Consider the following 14,174-nt stretch of genomic DNA (forward strand, 5'->3'; position numbering starts at 1 on the left):
TTTTCAATACTCCATGAGGTTTTTTCTTCTCTCTCTCTCAATCCAGCCCTAGGGAACAATCTTTACATGACAAGAAAGAATAATTAATACTCAAAGACTTTATTGCATGTAATATGATCTAATCAATAGGATATTAAGTCAAGCTTGGCTTGAACTCCTCTCTTAGCATATTTTATGGAATGATCCATTAGAGAAGTTATACATTTTCAGATACCTATCATCATGGTATAGACTTTTGATATGAACAGTTATATTTAATAACTCAAATATAAACAAATTGATGTATAATTTTCCTAATGAGACTTCCTGGCCTAATGTTTGATTCTAAAGTTTTTTCTTTTCTTTTCTTTTTTTTTTTTTTTTTTAAATCTTCCACAAAACCTAACAGGCTGATCTTCCAATTTGTTCTATGGAAGAATATCCTTATTTGGCAAAGAGAAGAATCAAATTTGAAAAATCCCCTTTTTAAGTTTTTGACCTTAAAAACAGAAGCTCCTGGGACTTTAATGAGGAAACTACTCCCATGTCAGGGAGGATATTTTAGTGAACATCCCAACAGAGAGCCTCAGGCTGCTCTCTTCTCACTAACTAGTGTCTGTAAATAACACAAATGATGGCAGGTTCTGACTCTGGGAACATAAAGATCAAACTGTACAGTAAATTTTAGATTATCATGTTTTATATCAGAAATTCTTGTTCTATGTTTAGTGGGTGATCAAACATACCTGAAGCACCAGTTTGGGTTGTATTTTACATACCTTTTTCTTCCTGCCATACCTTTCTTGACTTATCTCATTATGCCTTTCCTGGTGACTTTCAATCAATCCAATGACATATATGTGTTAATGACCTTCCATGCCTGCGTCTTCTGTTACCTGCTTAACCACTCCATGGCAGTAGCATTGACAAAAAGACAACAAAAAACAAAGAAGAAAACAAAACCCCCAAAATAGAGCTGGAGCAAATGGGTGAAGTTGGGGGTTAAAAGAAAATCAGTGCATCTTGGACATGGAATCTATGGAATAAGCTATGTACACTCGGTGGCTATAGAATCTACCTTCCATATCATAAGAAGTAAGAAAATACAAGTGAAATGTGGTGCTCATCCCTTATTATAGTAATAAGCATTTGTTTATGACACTGTGTTGGGCAAACATTGCAGAGATTACATAGATGAATGCAATGAAATATCCACTTTCAAAATTCTAGGATCTAGTACTTTGTGGTATCTTTGAAAAAACAAAAAACAAAACAGAAATAAACTATCGAGTGAATCTCTAATAAAAGCAATTAGGGACTAGATATTACATAAGCTAAATAATCCATATGAGCCAAAATATTAGTTAAATTTGGGTCAGTATTTTTCTTTATGAAATGTCTTCTCATTAAAGATGTTATTTTCTTAAGTATTTTGGAATATTTACAATAATTTTTCAGCCACACTGGAGAAAATAAGGCTCTCCTTCAGTCCAGATGGGTATTGCTTCAATAACCACCTCCCATTTTTGCCCCTGGGCCATGTGTTTCTAGCACCCTCCAACTCCCATCCCCCAGAAGGAGAAATAAAGGAACAAGACCAGTTGTGAAAACTGGAACTTCTAGCTTAGGAATCAATGGTAGCAAGTACTTCCTGGAACTCTTAAATCTGGGTCAAGATATTTGCCTGCCTGAACTTACTAGCAGGAAATAAAAATTGTGCTTCTCTTTTGACTAATCGATATTTCCAACTTGACTCCAACGTATGTTTTTTCCTACCCCATCTCCAAACACACAGCATATACTCTTCTCTATGTTATCTTCAAACACAGACATTTGGTGTGAAACCTGGAAACTGAATGGGAAACTCATAATCAATCTGTTATAAGCAATATCAGACAAGCATAAGGGAATATTAGCAAGTACTGAAATCACAGTTAAATCACATGCAACAGTTAGTCAGGGAACATTTATTTACCATTTTTACAGATCATTGGATTTCCAAATGCTTCTGCAGAATTACATTTAATTAGAGCAAATTAATCACTTGGTAGATTTTAGCTTTGATTCTCAATAACCTTGAGATGATGTTAATTTTTTCTCTTGCTGAGGATTAACCCATTCCCTAAATCCAGGTAGGTAGTAGAAATATCTAAACAAACTTGCAAAAGAGTACCATTGGCGTGGCATTTCCTTTGTTTGTGTGGCTATGAAATAATTTTCACAGTTCCTTTCAAAGATATCTGTCATAATAGCAGGTATCCCTTTTAATTCCAGAAATTCAGTATTGGATGAATTTCTGTTTTTCCTTATTCCTCGGGGTAAATGGTCTCTTTTACAGATTGGAGCTGATATTTAATCATATTTTACAAAAAATTATTTTATCTGAACAATTAGTAGCAAAAACTACAAACATTTCACAAAGCTAGAATTGTGATAACTTGAACCCAATTACAAAGCTCTTAGCTAATATTTTATAATTTCAGGTGAGGAACCCATAATAAGAATGAATCATAATGAATGCTACTAGACTGTCTGCTTTCCACCTGTGGTGAATGGGTACTACCAAATTCCACATGATTCAAGTAAAGGGATCACTGGTTCCTGACATTCTTATTTATTCCGCATTTTCTGTTATTTTATTCATCTCTCATTTAAGGGATTTTGTCAGATAGCTCTAAATATATATATAATATATAATATTTAATATATAAAGTACATATTATATATCTTTATTTTAGTAAATATACATATATTTACGTCTGGACAACAGTGTGGACAAGCATTTGCTTCTGCAGTTGGTCGAGTTTATTTGCCAAGAACAAAACGCAGGTTTCTTAGCATATTACAAAGAAAAAAGTCCTTAAAAAAAGATTTAATGGGAATAAGAATATTTTGCAGTTAAAGATAATGGAAAATAGGTGCACTATTTTTGGTGATGAAAAATATTTACAAATTATACATTTGCTTGTTGGATGGGCACAAAATCTCTGACTCTCACCTTCCCTATTTGGAGATGTCTGCATCTGATCTTGTAAAAATTTCAGACGAATAGCCTAAACAATATTTCAAAGTGCTTTCTTGCTTAGGTTGGTAATCACAAATCTCTGTAGGAGGTAAATAGCGTTTTATTTGTTCATACTTTTTCATTTTCATATCACTTGTTTTTTCATACATTTCATTTTATTAATCACTTGTGCCTCCAGGGTTACTCATACTTTGAACTGATGTGTGTAATATTGAGAATAACATATTTCAGGGATATAAATAAGCAGGTGGCCCTTATCTACAGGTGAAAAAAAAAGTCATTGTGTGCAGCCAGTGCATAAAACTCCACTTATCATCTTTAAGAGGCAACTGTGGCTAGTCCTTCTTCTTACAGACTGTGAAAGATTAAAGACTTGGGCAAAGGAAAAGAAGTCACGGATTGCTAGATTTTATTTATGACTTGTCACTTCATGGTATCTTTGATACTTATTTCTTACCTAATTTCTCCTGTACAAAATGTTGGTAGGGGTCACACTCTGTGTTTGTCTGTCTTCTCTATTCATGTATCTCCAGAGAAGGTGAGTCCAATAGTATGCTGATATTTTACATTTTTAAATTCCAAGGGAGAAAATGAGCCACTTTCTTAGAAATACTACCAGGGGAAAGAAAGGAAATCAATTCAGATTAAATTGAATGGGTCATGGCCAAATTCTCATCTTTTGTAACCTTATTAAGAAATGTTATGGGGCACCTGGGTGGCTCAGTGGGTTGGGCCTCTGCCTGCGGCCCAGGTCATGATCTCAGGGTCCTGGGATCGAGCCCCGCGTTGGGCTCTCTGCTTGGTGGGGAGCCTGCTTTCCCCTCTCTCTCTGCCTGCCTCTCTGCCTACTTTTGATCTCTCTCTCTCTGTATCAAATAAATTTTAAAAAAAAGAAAGAAAGAAATTTTATGAAAAGGGGCACCTGGGTGGCTCAGTGAGTTAAGCCTCTGCCTTCGGCTCGGGTCATGGTCTCAGGGTCCTGGGATCAAGCCACGCATCGGGCTTTCTGCTTAGCAGAGAGCTTGCTTCCCCCCTCTCTCTGCCTGCCTCTTGTGCTCTCTCTGTCAAATAAATAAAATCTTAAAAAAAATATGAAAAGCTTCATGCCTATCTTTATGTATAAACTTTCTGTTCTTTTTACAAAATATTGTTTCAAAATTCATGTAAGAAATCAAATAATCAGTTTTAACATGGTAATTATGTATGACTTCTGAGTACTTTTAAAGTGAGTTATTCATAAATCTACTAATTGTTTCTAAGGAAGTTTCTTTTGTATGGACATAGTTTTTTTCACTAAATGTGTTTGTGTAAGTTGCCTTTAATTACTTTTTAATTTCTTATTGTTAAGAAATAAGTGGGTAGATTTTCCCCACCCTCCACCTGAAGACACATATTTTTTTACTTAGATTTTCAGATATCAAAATTGACATGAATAATCTTGATGTCAAAAAAGTCATCCCCAAAATTAAATGAATATCTATTTACCCCAGTTCCTTAACACAATACTCAGTTAGTAGCAGTTAAATTTAGTAAGATCAGATTTGGACAGTATATTACAAAGAAATGTTTAATGCAGATCCAGCATTTGATATAACAGCAATACATATCTTATACAAATAAGTAAGCTCTATTTTCCTTGAATTCTGCAGAACATGAGTTTCTAATCCTAGGAATGTTTTTAAAGCAGAACTTGTAATTAATTGTAAGGGGCTGGTTGAATCAATGTCAAGCAGTGAGTTCTCTGCATGTGCCGTGTGGGGTTTAGGCAGTGGTAAAGCCTCATCTCGGAGTGAGAAGTGTATGTGTTGACTGGAAGTTGTTTATTTCTAGAAATTAAAGATTCCATACATAGAAAAATATTAAGAATAACAAAGTTTTCTGTTGTAACATATTTCCTCTAATGACTTTCATAAAATCATATTCTGTTTTAAATACAATATAAGTGGATTTAAAAATGGAAAAAAGAAAAATAATCACAATTGCACTACTTTGATGTTAACCACTGCTCACATTTTGCTGCATTTTCTTTCCATTATTTTTCATTTTCCATTATTTTATGTTCCAGGCACCTTATTAACAAAGCTTTTGCAGGCAGGTAATAACAGATAAGCTGTGGAACACTTACTACAAGTACTTTATGTGCACTATCTCATTACATTTGCACAAAAATACCTTTGAGGCAGGTACTACTTGTCATCTTTGTTTGATATACAAGAAAATTGAGGAAGGCTTATTAAGCCCAATTCATTTGCTCAAGGTAATATGGCAAGTACTTTATGATGTCTAGCCTTGAATCCAGGAAATCTAATGACAGAGTTCTTGATTTGAATGTTATGTCACATTGTGTCTCTGTAGAGTTATTTTTGTAGGTTGAAGTTAATGAATTAATGTAGCTTGAAAATGAAATTATCTGTTTTTCTTCCAGAAATAACTCAACCATTTCTCTATTAAAGATATGAGTTATGGGCTCTAAGCTACTTTATATAGATGATTTTTTTGTTCAAATTATTGGTCTATCAAATAATAATAATTATACTCTTTTTAAAGATTTTGTTTATTTTAGAGAGAGAGTACATGCGCTCGTGGGAAGGGGCAGAGTGAGAGGGAGAGGAAGAATCTCAAGCAGACTCCATACTGAATGCAGAGCCCAAGAAGAGGCTCAATCCTACAACTCTGATCATGACCTGAGCCAAAATCAAGAGTTGATTCAACTGACTGAGCCTCCCACGCACATCAAGTAGTTTTGATATAATAATAGCAGTAATTATAAAAATTATATACCAATATTCTTAATAAATATTTGGCTTAGTAACTAAGTCAAAATATTTTTAACTGGATTGCTTTACCTTTATTTATTTATTTATTTATTTTAGATTTTATTTATTTATTTGACAGACAAAGATCACAAGTAGGCAAAGGGGCAGTCAGAGAGAGAGGAGGAAGCAGGCTCCCTGCTGAGCAGAAAACCTGATACAGGGCTTGATCCCAGGGTGACCTGAGCTGAAGGCAGAAGCATTAACCCACTGAGCCACTCAGGTGCCCCACTTTACCTTTATTTTTGACTAAATTTTCCTTTCTCCTTTATAGTCTCTCAATCCTTCCTATTTCTTTGACTATGGATACCTAGCTTGATAAATGAACATATTTAGTGCTGCAAAGATACTTGCATACTGTGAAATATTTCCTCTTTGATTTTAAAAAAGAGATTGAGGCAAAATTAATCAAGCTCCCTCTTAAAATTTATTCCTGCAAGTATAAAGCCACAATAGTGCTTGAGATTTCTGATTGTACAGAAAATGAAAATTGGAGAAAGCATAAGTGAATTGCAGTGAAGAATTCAAATAAGTGTAACTTACAAGAAGTCAATCTGAATTTTTGTTGCCCAGTTTTAGGGACATAAATCATTATTTGATCAAGAATGTGATTGTTCTATGGATAACTATCTTTTTTATATTCAGAGCTAGACATTAGCACCAGCCCACGCAAACCCTTCAGTGCTTTTTTGAGCAAACTGAAATGTTGAGAACTATAAGAGTGGTGTGAAGAAAGCCGACTTTCAGAGAGTTCAGCAGCTGCATAGAACCCAAAAGAGGTTTTGGCTTTTCCCACATGTTTATTTATTAGACAGAGTACAGAGTGATAATAACACACATTTGCCATATTAGCAAATTACAATGTACTTCTAGGTCCTTAGAGTGAAATGCAGAGGGGAGGATTCCTCTCTTGGCAATGAAATTGGGAGCCTTCTCCTCCATGTTGACTGTAATCAGGGATGGAGAGCAAAAATTGAAATGATACTACCCCACACATATTTTTGTGAGTTATACTGGCATTACAGTGTAATAGTCAAATGAGCAAAAACAGTAAGCAAGACACAACTGATACCTAGGGATATCTGACTCTGTCACCAACTAAAGGGTTAACTTAAGAAACAACTAACCTCTTTGGTCTTAGTTTCCTCCTCTGAGCACAGTAGGAAGATTAGATTGTTTGATGTCTTCTAATATCACATTTACAGGATTTCCAGTTCCTCCTAGCTCTTCAGTATGGTGCTGAGCTCACAGGAAAACATGAAACAGCCATTGATGAAGTAATTGTTAAATCAGGTGTAGGGGAACCTGGGGGTACCCAGATAACACAGAAGGGTAAAGAATATAAGTTTTACATGGTTGATGAGATTATAATAATATATAGATGAGATCTAAGACAGAATTATACATCTAATATTTTAATAGCCAATGTCTGACTTGAACATTTTCCTTGATTTCTACCAGGAAGGTCTTTGATGCATGAGGTAATAGTCTCCACAGTGTCCAGAATTTTATAAAGTGTCCAGAAAGTGAGGCCTAAGTGAATTCTTGGCTTAAGTGGTTCCTAACATAACTTTAAATTCTTCGACAGGTAGGGTAGTGTTATGATTGTATGTCCCCTCTGCCCAAAGATATGTTGAAATCCTCACCCCCAGTAACTGTGAATTTGATCCTATTTTGAAACAGAATCTTTGTAGATTTCATCAAGTTAGGATGAGGTCATTAATCTAATGTGCTTGACGTCCTTACAAGAAGAAGGAAATTTGGACACAGCTGCAGTTACACAAGAAAAGGCCATGTGAAGATGGAAGATGCTACAAGCCAAGGACCTCCACAGACTGATGACTGTCATCAGAAGATAGGACACAGGCAAAGGACAGATTCTCCCACAGATCTCTAAAAAGAAACCAACCCTTCTAATTTCTTCCTTTTCAAGTCCCAGCCTCCAAAATTCTGAGAGAATAAATTTCTGTGGTTTTAACCTAACCAGTTTGAGATAATTCGTTATGGCAGCTCTAGGAACTTAGTATAGGTAGGCAACTTCTTCCAAGTCATTTTGTGTTGGATAATGGACCTAAAATACATCCAAGTAATAGAAATAAGCCTGGCTAATCAGCTATTTCCTTTCTAACTGAGGGAAACAGAGTTGTGAGAAACCAGAAGAGTGTGGTCTTGAGCTCAATATTCTCACCAATGACTAGAGAGAGAGTTCTTTATTTCCACCTGTGTTTAGAAGCTCTTCCCAGCAACTGCCCACAATGTCAACAGTTGGTAAAATCTGCAAGACTTTCCTGCTTTTATTTTAGTAAAAGCAATTTCAAAATTTAACTATTTAAAGATTTAAAGAATCTTGCCTAGTATTCAAGATTCAAGTATTCAGGTATACATATATGTGTGTTTATGAAAGTAAACAACAAAAAAACCTCAATGAGCTAAAACGAGGCTTCCCAAGGTGGCTAACTACCATTTGCTGCAATAATATTACACTATTTTTCTCCAGTGTCTAATGGTAGGTATATATATATTTTTTAAGATTTTATTTATTTATTTGACAGAGAGAGACACAGCAAGAGAAGGAGCACAAACAGGGTGAGTGGGAGAGGGAGAAGCAGGCTTCCCGTGGAGCAGGAAGCCCAGGATTCTGGGATCATGACCCAAACCAGGTCACAAAAAAAGTGAATTTGGGGTGTGATTAAGTTAAGAATCTTTAAGTGGCTGAGAGTACAGTGAATTATCTAAGTGGACACAATCTAATGACATATGTCCTTAAAAACAGAGTTTCTTTCTGTGCTATAGTCAGAGGGATGTGTGACTACAGAAGAATGGTCAGATAGGTGTGAATTTCCTGGATTTGAAGATGAAATGAGGAAGCCATGAGTAGAGGAATGTGGGTGGTCTTTAGAAGCTAGAAAATGCAAGAAAATGGATTGTCTCTTAAAGCCCCCAGAAAGAAATGCAGCCCTGTTGACATCTTGATTTTAGACCTCTGAGACCTGTGTCAGACTCCTGACCTACAAAACTGTAAATAATAAATCTGTATTGTTTTAAGCCACTAAATTGTAGTAATTTGTAACAGCAGCAATGGAAAACTAATCTATCAGCTACGGCGCATCATCATAACAAACTAGGAAAAAGAATTCTTCCATGTTCTCTTTTTATCTACTGCTTTTTCATTTGCTTCTTTAGTTGTTTTTTGAAAGATAGGGGGGAAAGTTCCTTTTCTGCACAAGATATAGTAGCAGGTACTGAAAATACCCTCTTGCTTATCAAACAAAAAATGAACACACACACACACACACACACGAAAAATAAAACTGGTATATCAAAATTGTTTTCAAGACACTGGGCATCAGGTTTCAAAACAGTGATTCCTGAAGGACACAGATAAAGTAAGGCTCATTTCCCCAATTTACTACCCCAGGTTGCAACACAGGGTGGGGACTCTGTGTTAGACTCCTCAAGTTAGGAAGTTGGATCTCAGAGAGCTGAATCTGAGAAGAACAGAATGTTAGAGTTCTTAGGACAGAGTACTGGAGAAAAGAGACTCCAGTGCTAGATCCCTGGAGTTCATAAGATGGTCCCCGTGAATATTCAGCAGAGCACTGATCAGTGCGTGCAAGCAAAGAAGAAACTATCCAAGGATGAGAAAAGAACTAACCAAAAGGATTAGAGAGAACAGTGTTTGGCACTCACATGGGCCTGGGAATGATTCCCGTTTCTACTAGCCAGCATGGAAAAACTCATAATTCAAGAAAGGTCTTGCCCAAGTACTAGGAAATTATTAGCCCTAGAATGGGCACCTCTCTGCTTCTGCCTAAAAAATTCAGGAAGGCAAGATCCAAAAAGCTTAGATTATTTCTAAGTTCCTTAATTGCATCTCAGAATAAAGCAACAATCCAGGCAAAATTCATGATGTTTGTTATTAAACAAGATTATTGACATCCAAAGAAGTAGGAAAACATAATGCATAATGAGGAGACTACTCAGAAAATCAAAATTGACTGATGACTGCCACAGTGTTAGAATTAGCAAAAAAGGACATTGAAACAGTTGTAACTATGTTTTATATGTTCAATGTGTTCAGTAGGGACATAGAAAAATATTTAGTTCAATTCAAAATTTTAGAGGTGAAACCTGCAATGTATGACATGAAAAATATCTTTATAGAATTAACCACAGATGAACATTGAAGAAAACATTAGTGAACTTGAAGACATAATAATAGAAATTATATAATTTAAAAAGCAGAGGAAAGGATTTTAAAATATAAAGCATCAGTGAGTTGTAGGAAATTTCAAGATGTTTCATGTACTTGTAATTCAAGCTCTTGATGAAGAGATTTGGAGGAGCAGAAAAAATATTTGAAGAAATAATGTTCAAAATTTCTCCAAACTTGATGAAAACCTTTTTCCACAGATAGAAATCAGTTTTTCAAAATCATATAAGAAATCTAAACATTTATGCCTCAAGTAGAACTTCAAAATACATGAAACTGAATAGATAAAACTGCAAGAAGAAATGGAAATATTCTCAGCAATAGTCAGAAATTTCAATATTCCTGTCTCAGTAAATGATAGAACAAGTACAGAGAAAATCAGCAAGAATTTACTAGACTTATCGGCCTTATTAACCAACCTGAACTACTTGGTATTCATAGAATACTGTAGCCAACAAGAGAATACTATGCTCTCTTTTCAATTGTGCATGGAATATGTACCAAGATAAACCATATTTCCAGCTATAAAACACGTTCCAATCAAAATCCTAGCAGGAGTTTTATAAAAATTGACAAGCTGATTCTAAAATATTTTTAGAAGTACAAAAAAATTTAGAATAGACAAAACAACTTTGAAAAAGAACAATTTAAAGAACTAGTACTAACTGGTTTCAAGCCCTTCAATAAGGCTATAGCAGTCATATAGTGTGGTATTACCATAAAGATACACAAATAGAAGGCTCCCTGCTCAGTGGTGAACCTACTTCTCCCTCTCCCTCTGCCTTTCATCTTGCTCTTGTGCTCTCTCTCTCTCTCTCAAATAAATAGATAAAGTCTTTTAAAAAAGGAGAGAGACAAATAGTTTTATGAAAGAAGAGAGGATCCAAAAATAGATCCACACATACATGGAAAATGAATTTTTGACAAAGATGAAAGAGCAATTTCATGGAAAAAATAGTCCTTTCAACAACCAGTGCTAGAATAATTGAACAACCATATGCAAAAATAAAAGAACAGAATACTTTGATCTATACTATCTTACAGTATAAAAGAAATAACTTAAATTGGATTATAGACCTAAATGTCAAATCTAAAATGGTAATAAATCTAGCGGTAAACATGGGGGAAGACCTTTGTGACCCTGTGTTAAGCAAAGATATCTTACATACATTAGCAAAGGCATAATCTATAAAGGAGTAAATTGATAAATTGGATTTCATCAAAACTTTAAAAATCTGCACTTCAAAATAAATGAAACAAGATGGGATTGGGAGGGAGACAAACCATAAGTCACTCTTAATCTCACAAAACAAACTGAGGGTTGCTGGGGGGAGGGGGTTTGGGAGAAGGGGGTGGGATTATGGACATTGGGGAGGGTATGTGCTTTGGTGAGTGCTGTGAAGTGTGTAAACCTGGTGATTCACAGACCTGTACCCCTGGGGATAAAAATATATGTTTATAAAAAATAAAAAATTAAAAAAAAATCTGCACTTCAAAATCAGTCATAAAAATTGAAAAGTAAGCCATATATCAGGAGAAAATTCAAAGACTTGTGACAAGAATGTATAAGGAACTCTCACAGCTGAATAAATTTAAGGAAAAACATAAACCCATAAAAAATAGGTAAAAGATCAGGAGAGACAGCTCACAAAGAAAGATTTATGGATGACAGATAAGCATACAAAAAAATGTTCACTGGGGCGCCTGAGTGGCTCAGTGGGTTAAGCCTCTGCCTTCGGGTGGGGTCATGATCCCAGGGTCCTGCGATCAAGCCCCGAATCGGGCTCTCTGCTCGGCGGGGAGCCTGCTTCCCCCTCTCGCTCTGCCTTCCTCTCTCTCTGCCTTCCTCTCTCTCTACCTCCCCCTCGGCCTACTTGTGAGCTCTCTCTGTCAAATAAATAAATAAAAATCTTCAAAAAAAAATAAAAAAGATGTTCACTTATCTATCAGTTATTAGGCAAGTAATAATTAAAACCACAATGTGGTATCACTGTACACAATGTAAAAATGATTAAAATTTAAAAGACTGACCATGCCAAATGTGGGCAAGGATACAGAGGTAGTAGAGCACCCATTAACTCATGGCAAGAATGTAAAATGATGCAACTGCTTTGGAAAACTGTTTGGCAATATGTTTGGGAGTTAAATACACAACTACCACATGATCTAGCCATTTCATTCCTAGGCATTTACCCAAGAGAATCACCAAAAGTCTTGTACACAAATATTCATAGCAGCTTGATTTGTAATAACCAGAAACTGGAAACAACGCAAACGTGTATCACCATGTGAACAGATAAACAAGTGGTGTTATATCCATACAATAGAGCACTACTGAGTAATGAAAAGTGATGAACTATTCATACATGCATCAAGATGGATGAATTCCAAAATAACTATTCTGAGGAGGAGCCAGACAGAAAAGGAGAACATGCTTTATGATTCCATTTATGTGTAAGTCTGGTTACATCTATGGTAACTAATACTAGTCTATAGTAATGTGATCTATACTAGTCTATAGTAACATAAAGCAGATCAATGTTTACCTGAGCAGGGGGAAGGGAGAGAGAAAAGACAAGTTTGGGGGTGATGGATGTATACATTATTTTTTGGTTGCGGTGATGGACTTCCTAATACATCACTAATATGCCACTCAGTATAAGCAGTGAGAATTAAATGAATTTATACAGGAAAGGCCCTAAAAAGTATGATAAGTAAATGCTTACAATTATCAAATATTAAGGTATTCTGAATTAACTGATTTCCTGTGCCAGAATTTTATCATTTTCTACTCAATTTCTAACACAACCATTCTAACTTTCAATGATTTTTGTTTTTCATCCTCTTTCTTTTATGAGTTTTTTGTTTGTTTTTACTTCTTTTACTTTCATTCTAATAAAGCAGCTCTACTGCCATGGATGTCTTTCTTTTGTTACTGCTGGATTTCTTTGTCAGTGAAAACAATGGATAATGATATAGTCTCTGAATTAAAAAATTAATCCAATAAATATCTTTTGGATGAAGAAATTTGTCACAAAACAGATGAAAAAATGTGCCTGCTTCCCACAAACTCTTTTAAAGTTGTTTTATATGATTGATCAGCTTTTATATTAAGAAACCAAAATTTAAATTGTACAAAGTAATAATGGCACTGAACTCACTGTTTTTTTAATTAATAAAAATAATTAGGGATAAAGAGATTTCTGATTATGTCTATCACTATAAAATAATGACAGGGGAAAAGGTAAGCTATTTTATAATTTGAATTTTTGTTTTTATTCACTCTAGGCTATGGCAAGAGTGAAATAAACTACTAGATCCTATCTGTTCATAGACAGTATAACTGGGACTCTGATTAAGAAATAAAAAAAAGTATTTTACTTCTTTTAATTTATACAGGGGTTTTAGAGATGGAATGGGAGTAAAGAGAACTACACAGGGTACCAACTCAAATTATCCAATACTTTATGTTTTGTCTTTTCTTTCCAATATAGAAAGGGGATACAGACTGGAGAAATCCAAAGATGAAAGAAAATAATTGTAGCAACTCTTCCATCTAGGAAGGACTACATTGGTGGCATGAAATAGCCCAGCAATTTTCTTTCCACTAAATGAAAGAGGAGGGAAGTCTCAAAAACAATAGTGATTATTGAATACACGCTAAGGATAGTTAGAGTCAAATAGCATTTCATCAGTGCCCTGTAATAGTACTTTATGTTCCTTGTGTGGATAGACAAACATGTAAATAAAAATATCTTCATATAAATTCAGTTTCATAAACCATTTTTTGGGGAATGTGCACCAAATACATAAATGCTATAGCAACAGTTTATGTTGGTTTTATTCAACCACAGAGGGTCATATGAAATATATTGAAGGAAAGGAATAGACTCAATTTTATCAATATAGTCTACACTTAAAAGAAACATGGAAGTGTTATTTTGTACAGCAATTCATGAAGGTTTTAGTAGTTGTGGTCTATTGCTTTAAATATTGGATTTATTATTTCTTTATTGTTAATAAAATGCTTTTCTATAGAAATATTTGTGACCAATAATAACCCCTATTTAAGGCAGTTTTGGTCATTATTTGGGTTAAGAATCAACACAAATTATTTCCATTTTGGCCTTTCTTTATCACCATG

Source organism: Mustela erminea, chromosome 2, assembly GCF_009829155.1.
Source record: "Mustela erminea isolate mMusErm1 chromosome 2, mMusErm1.Pri, whole genome shotgun sequence".
Lineage (NCBI taxonomy): Eukaryota > Metazoa > Chordata > Mammalia > Carnivora > Mustelidae > Mustela > Mustela erminea.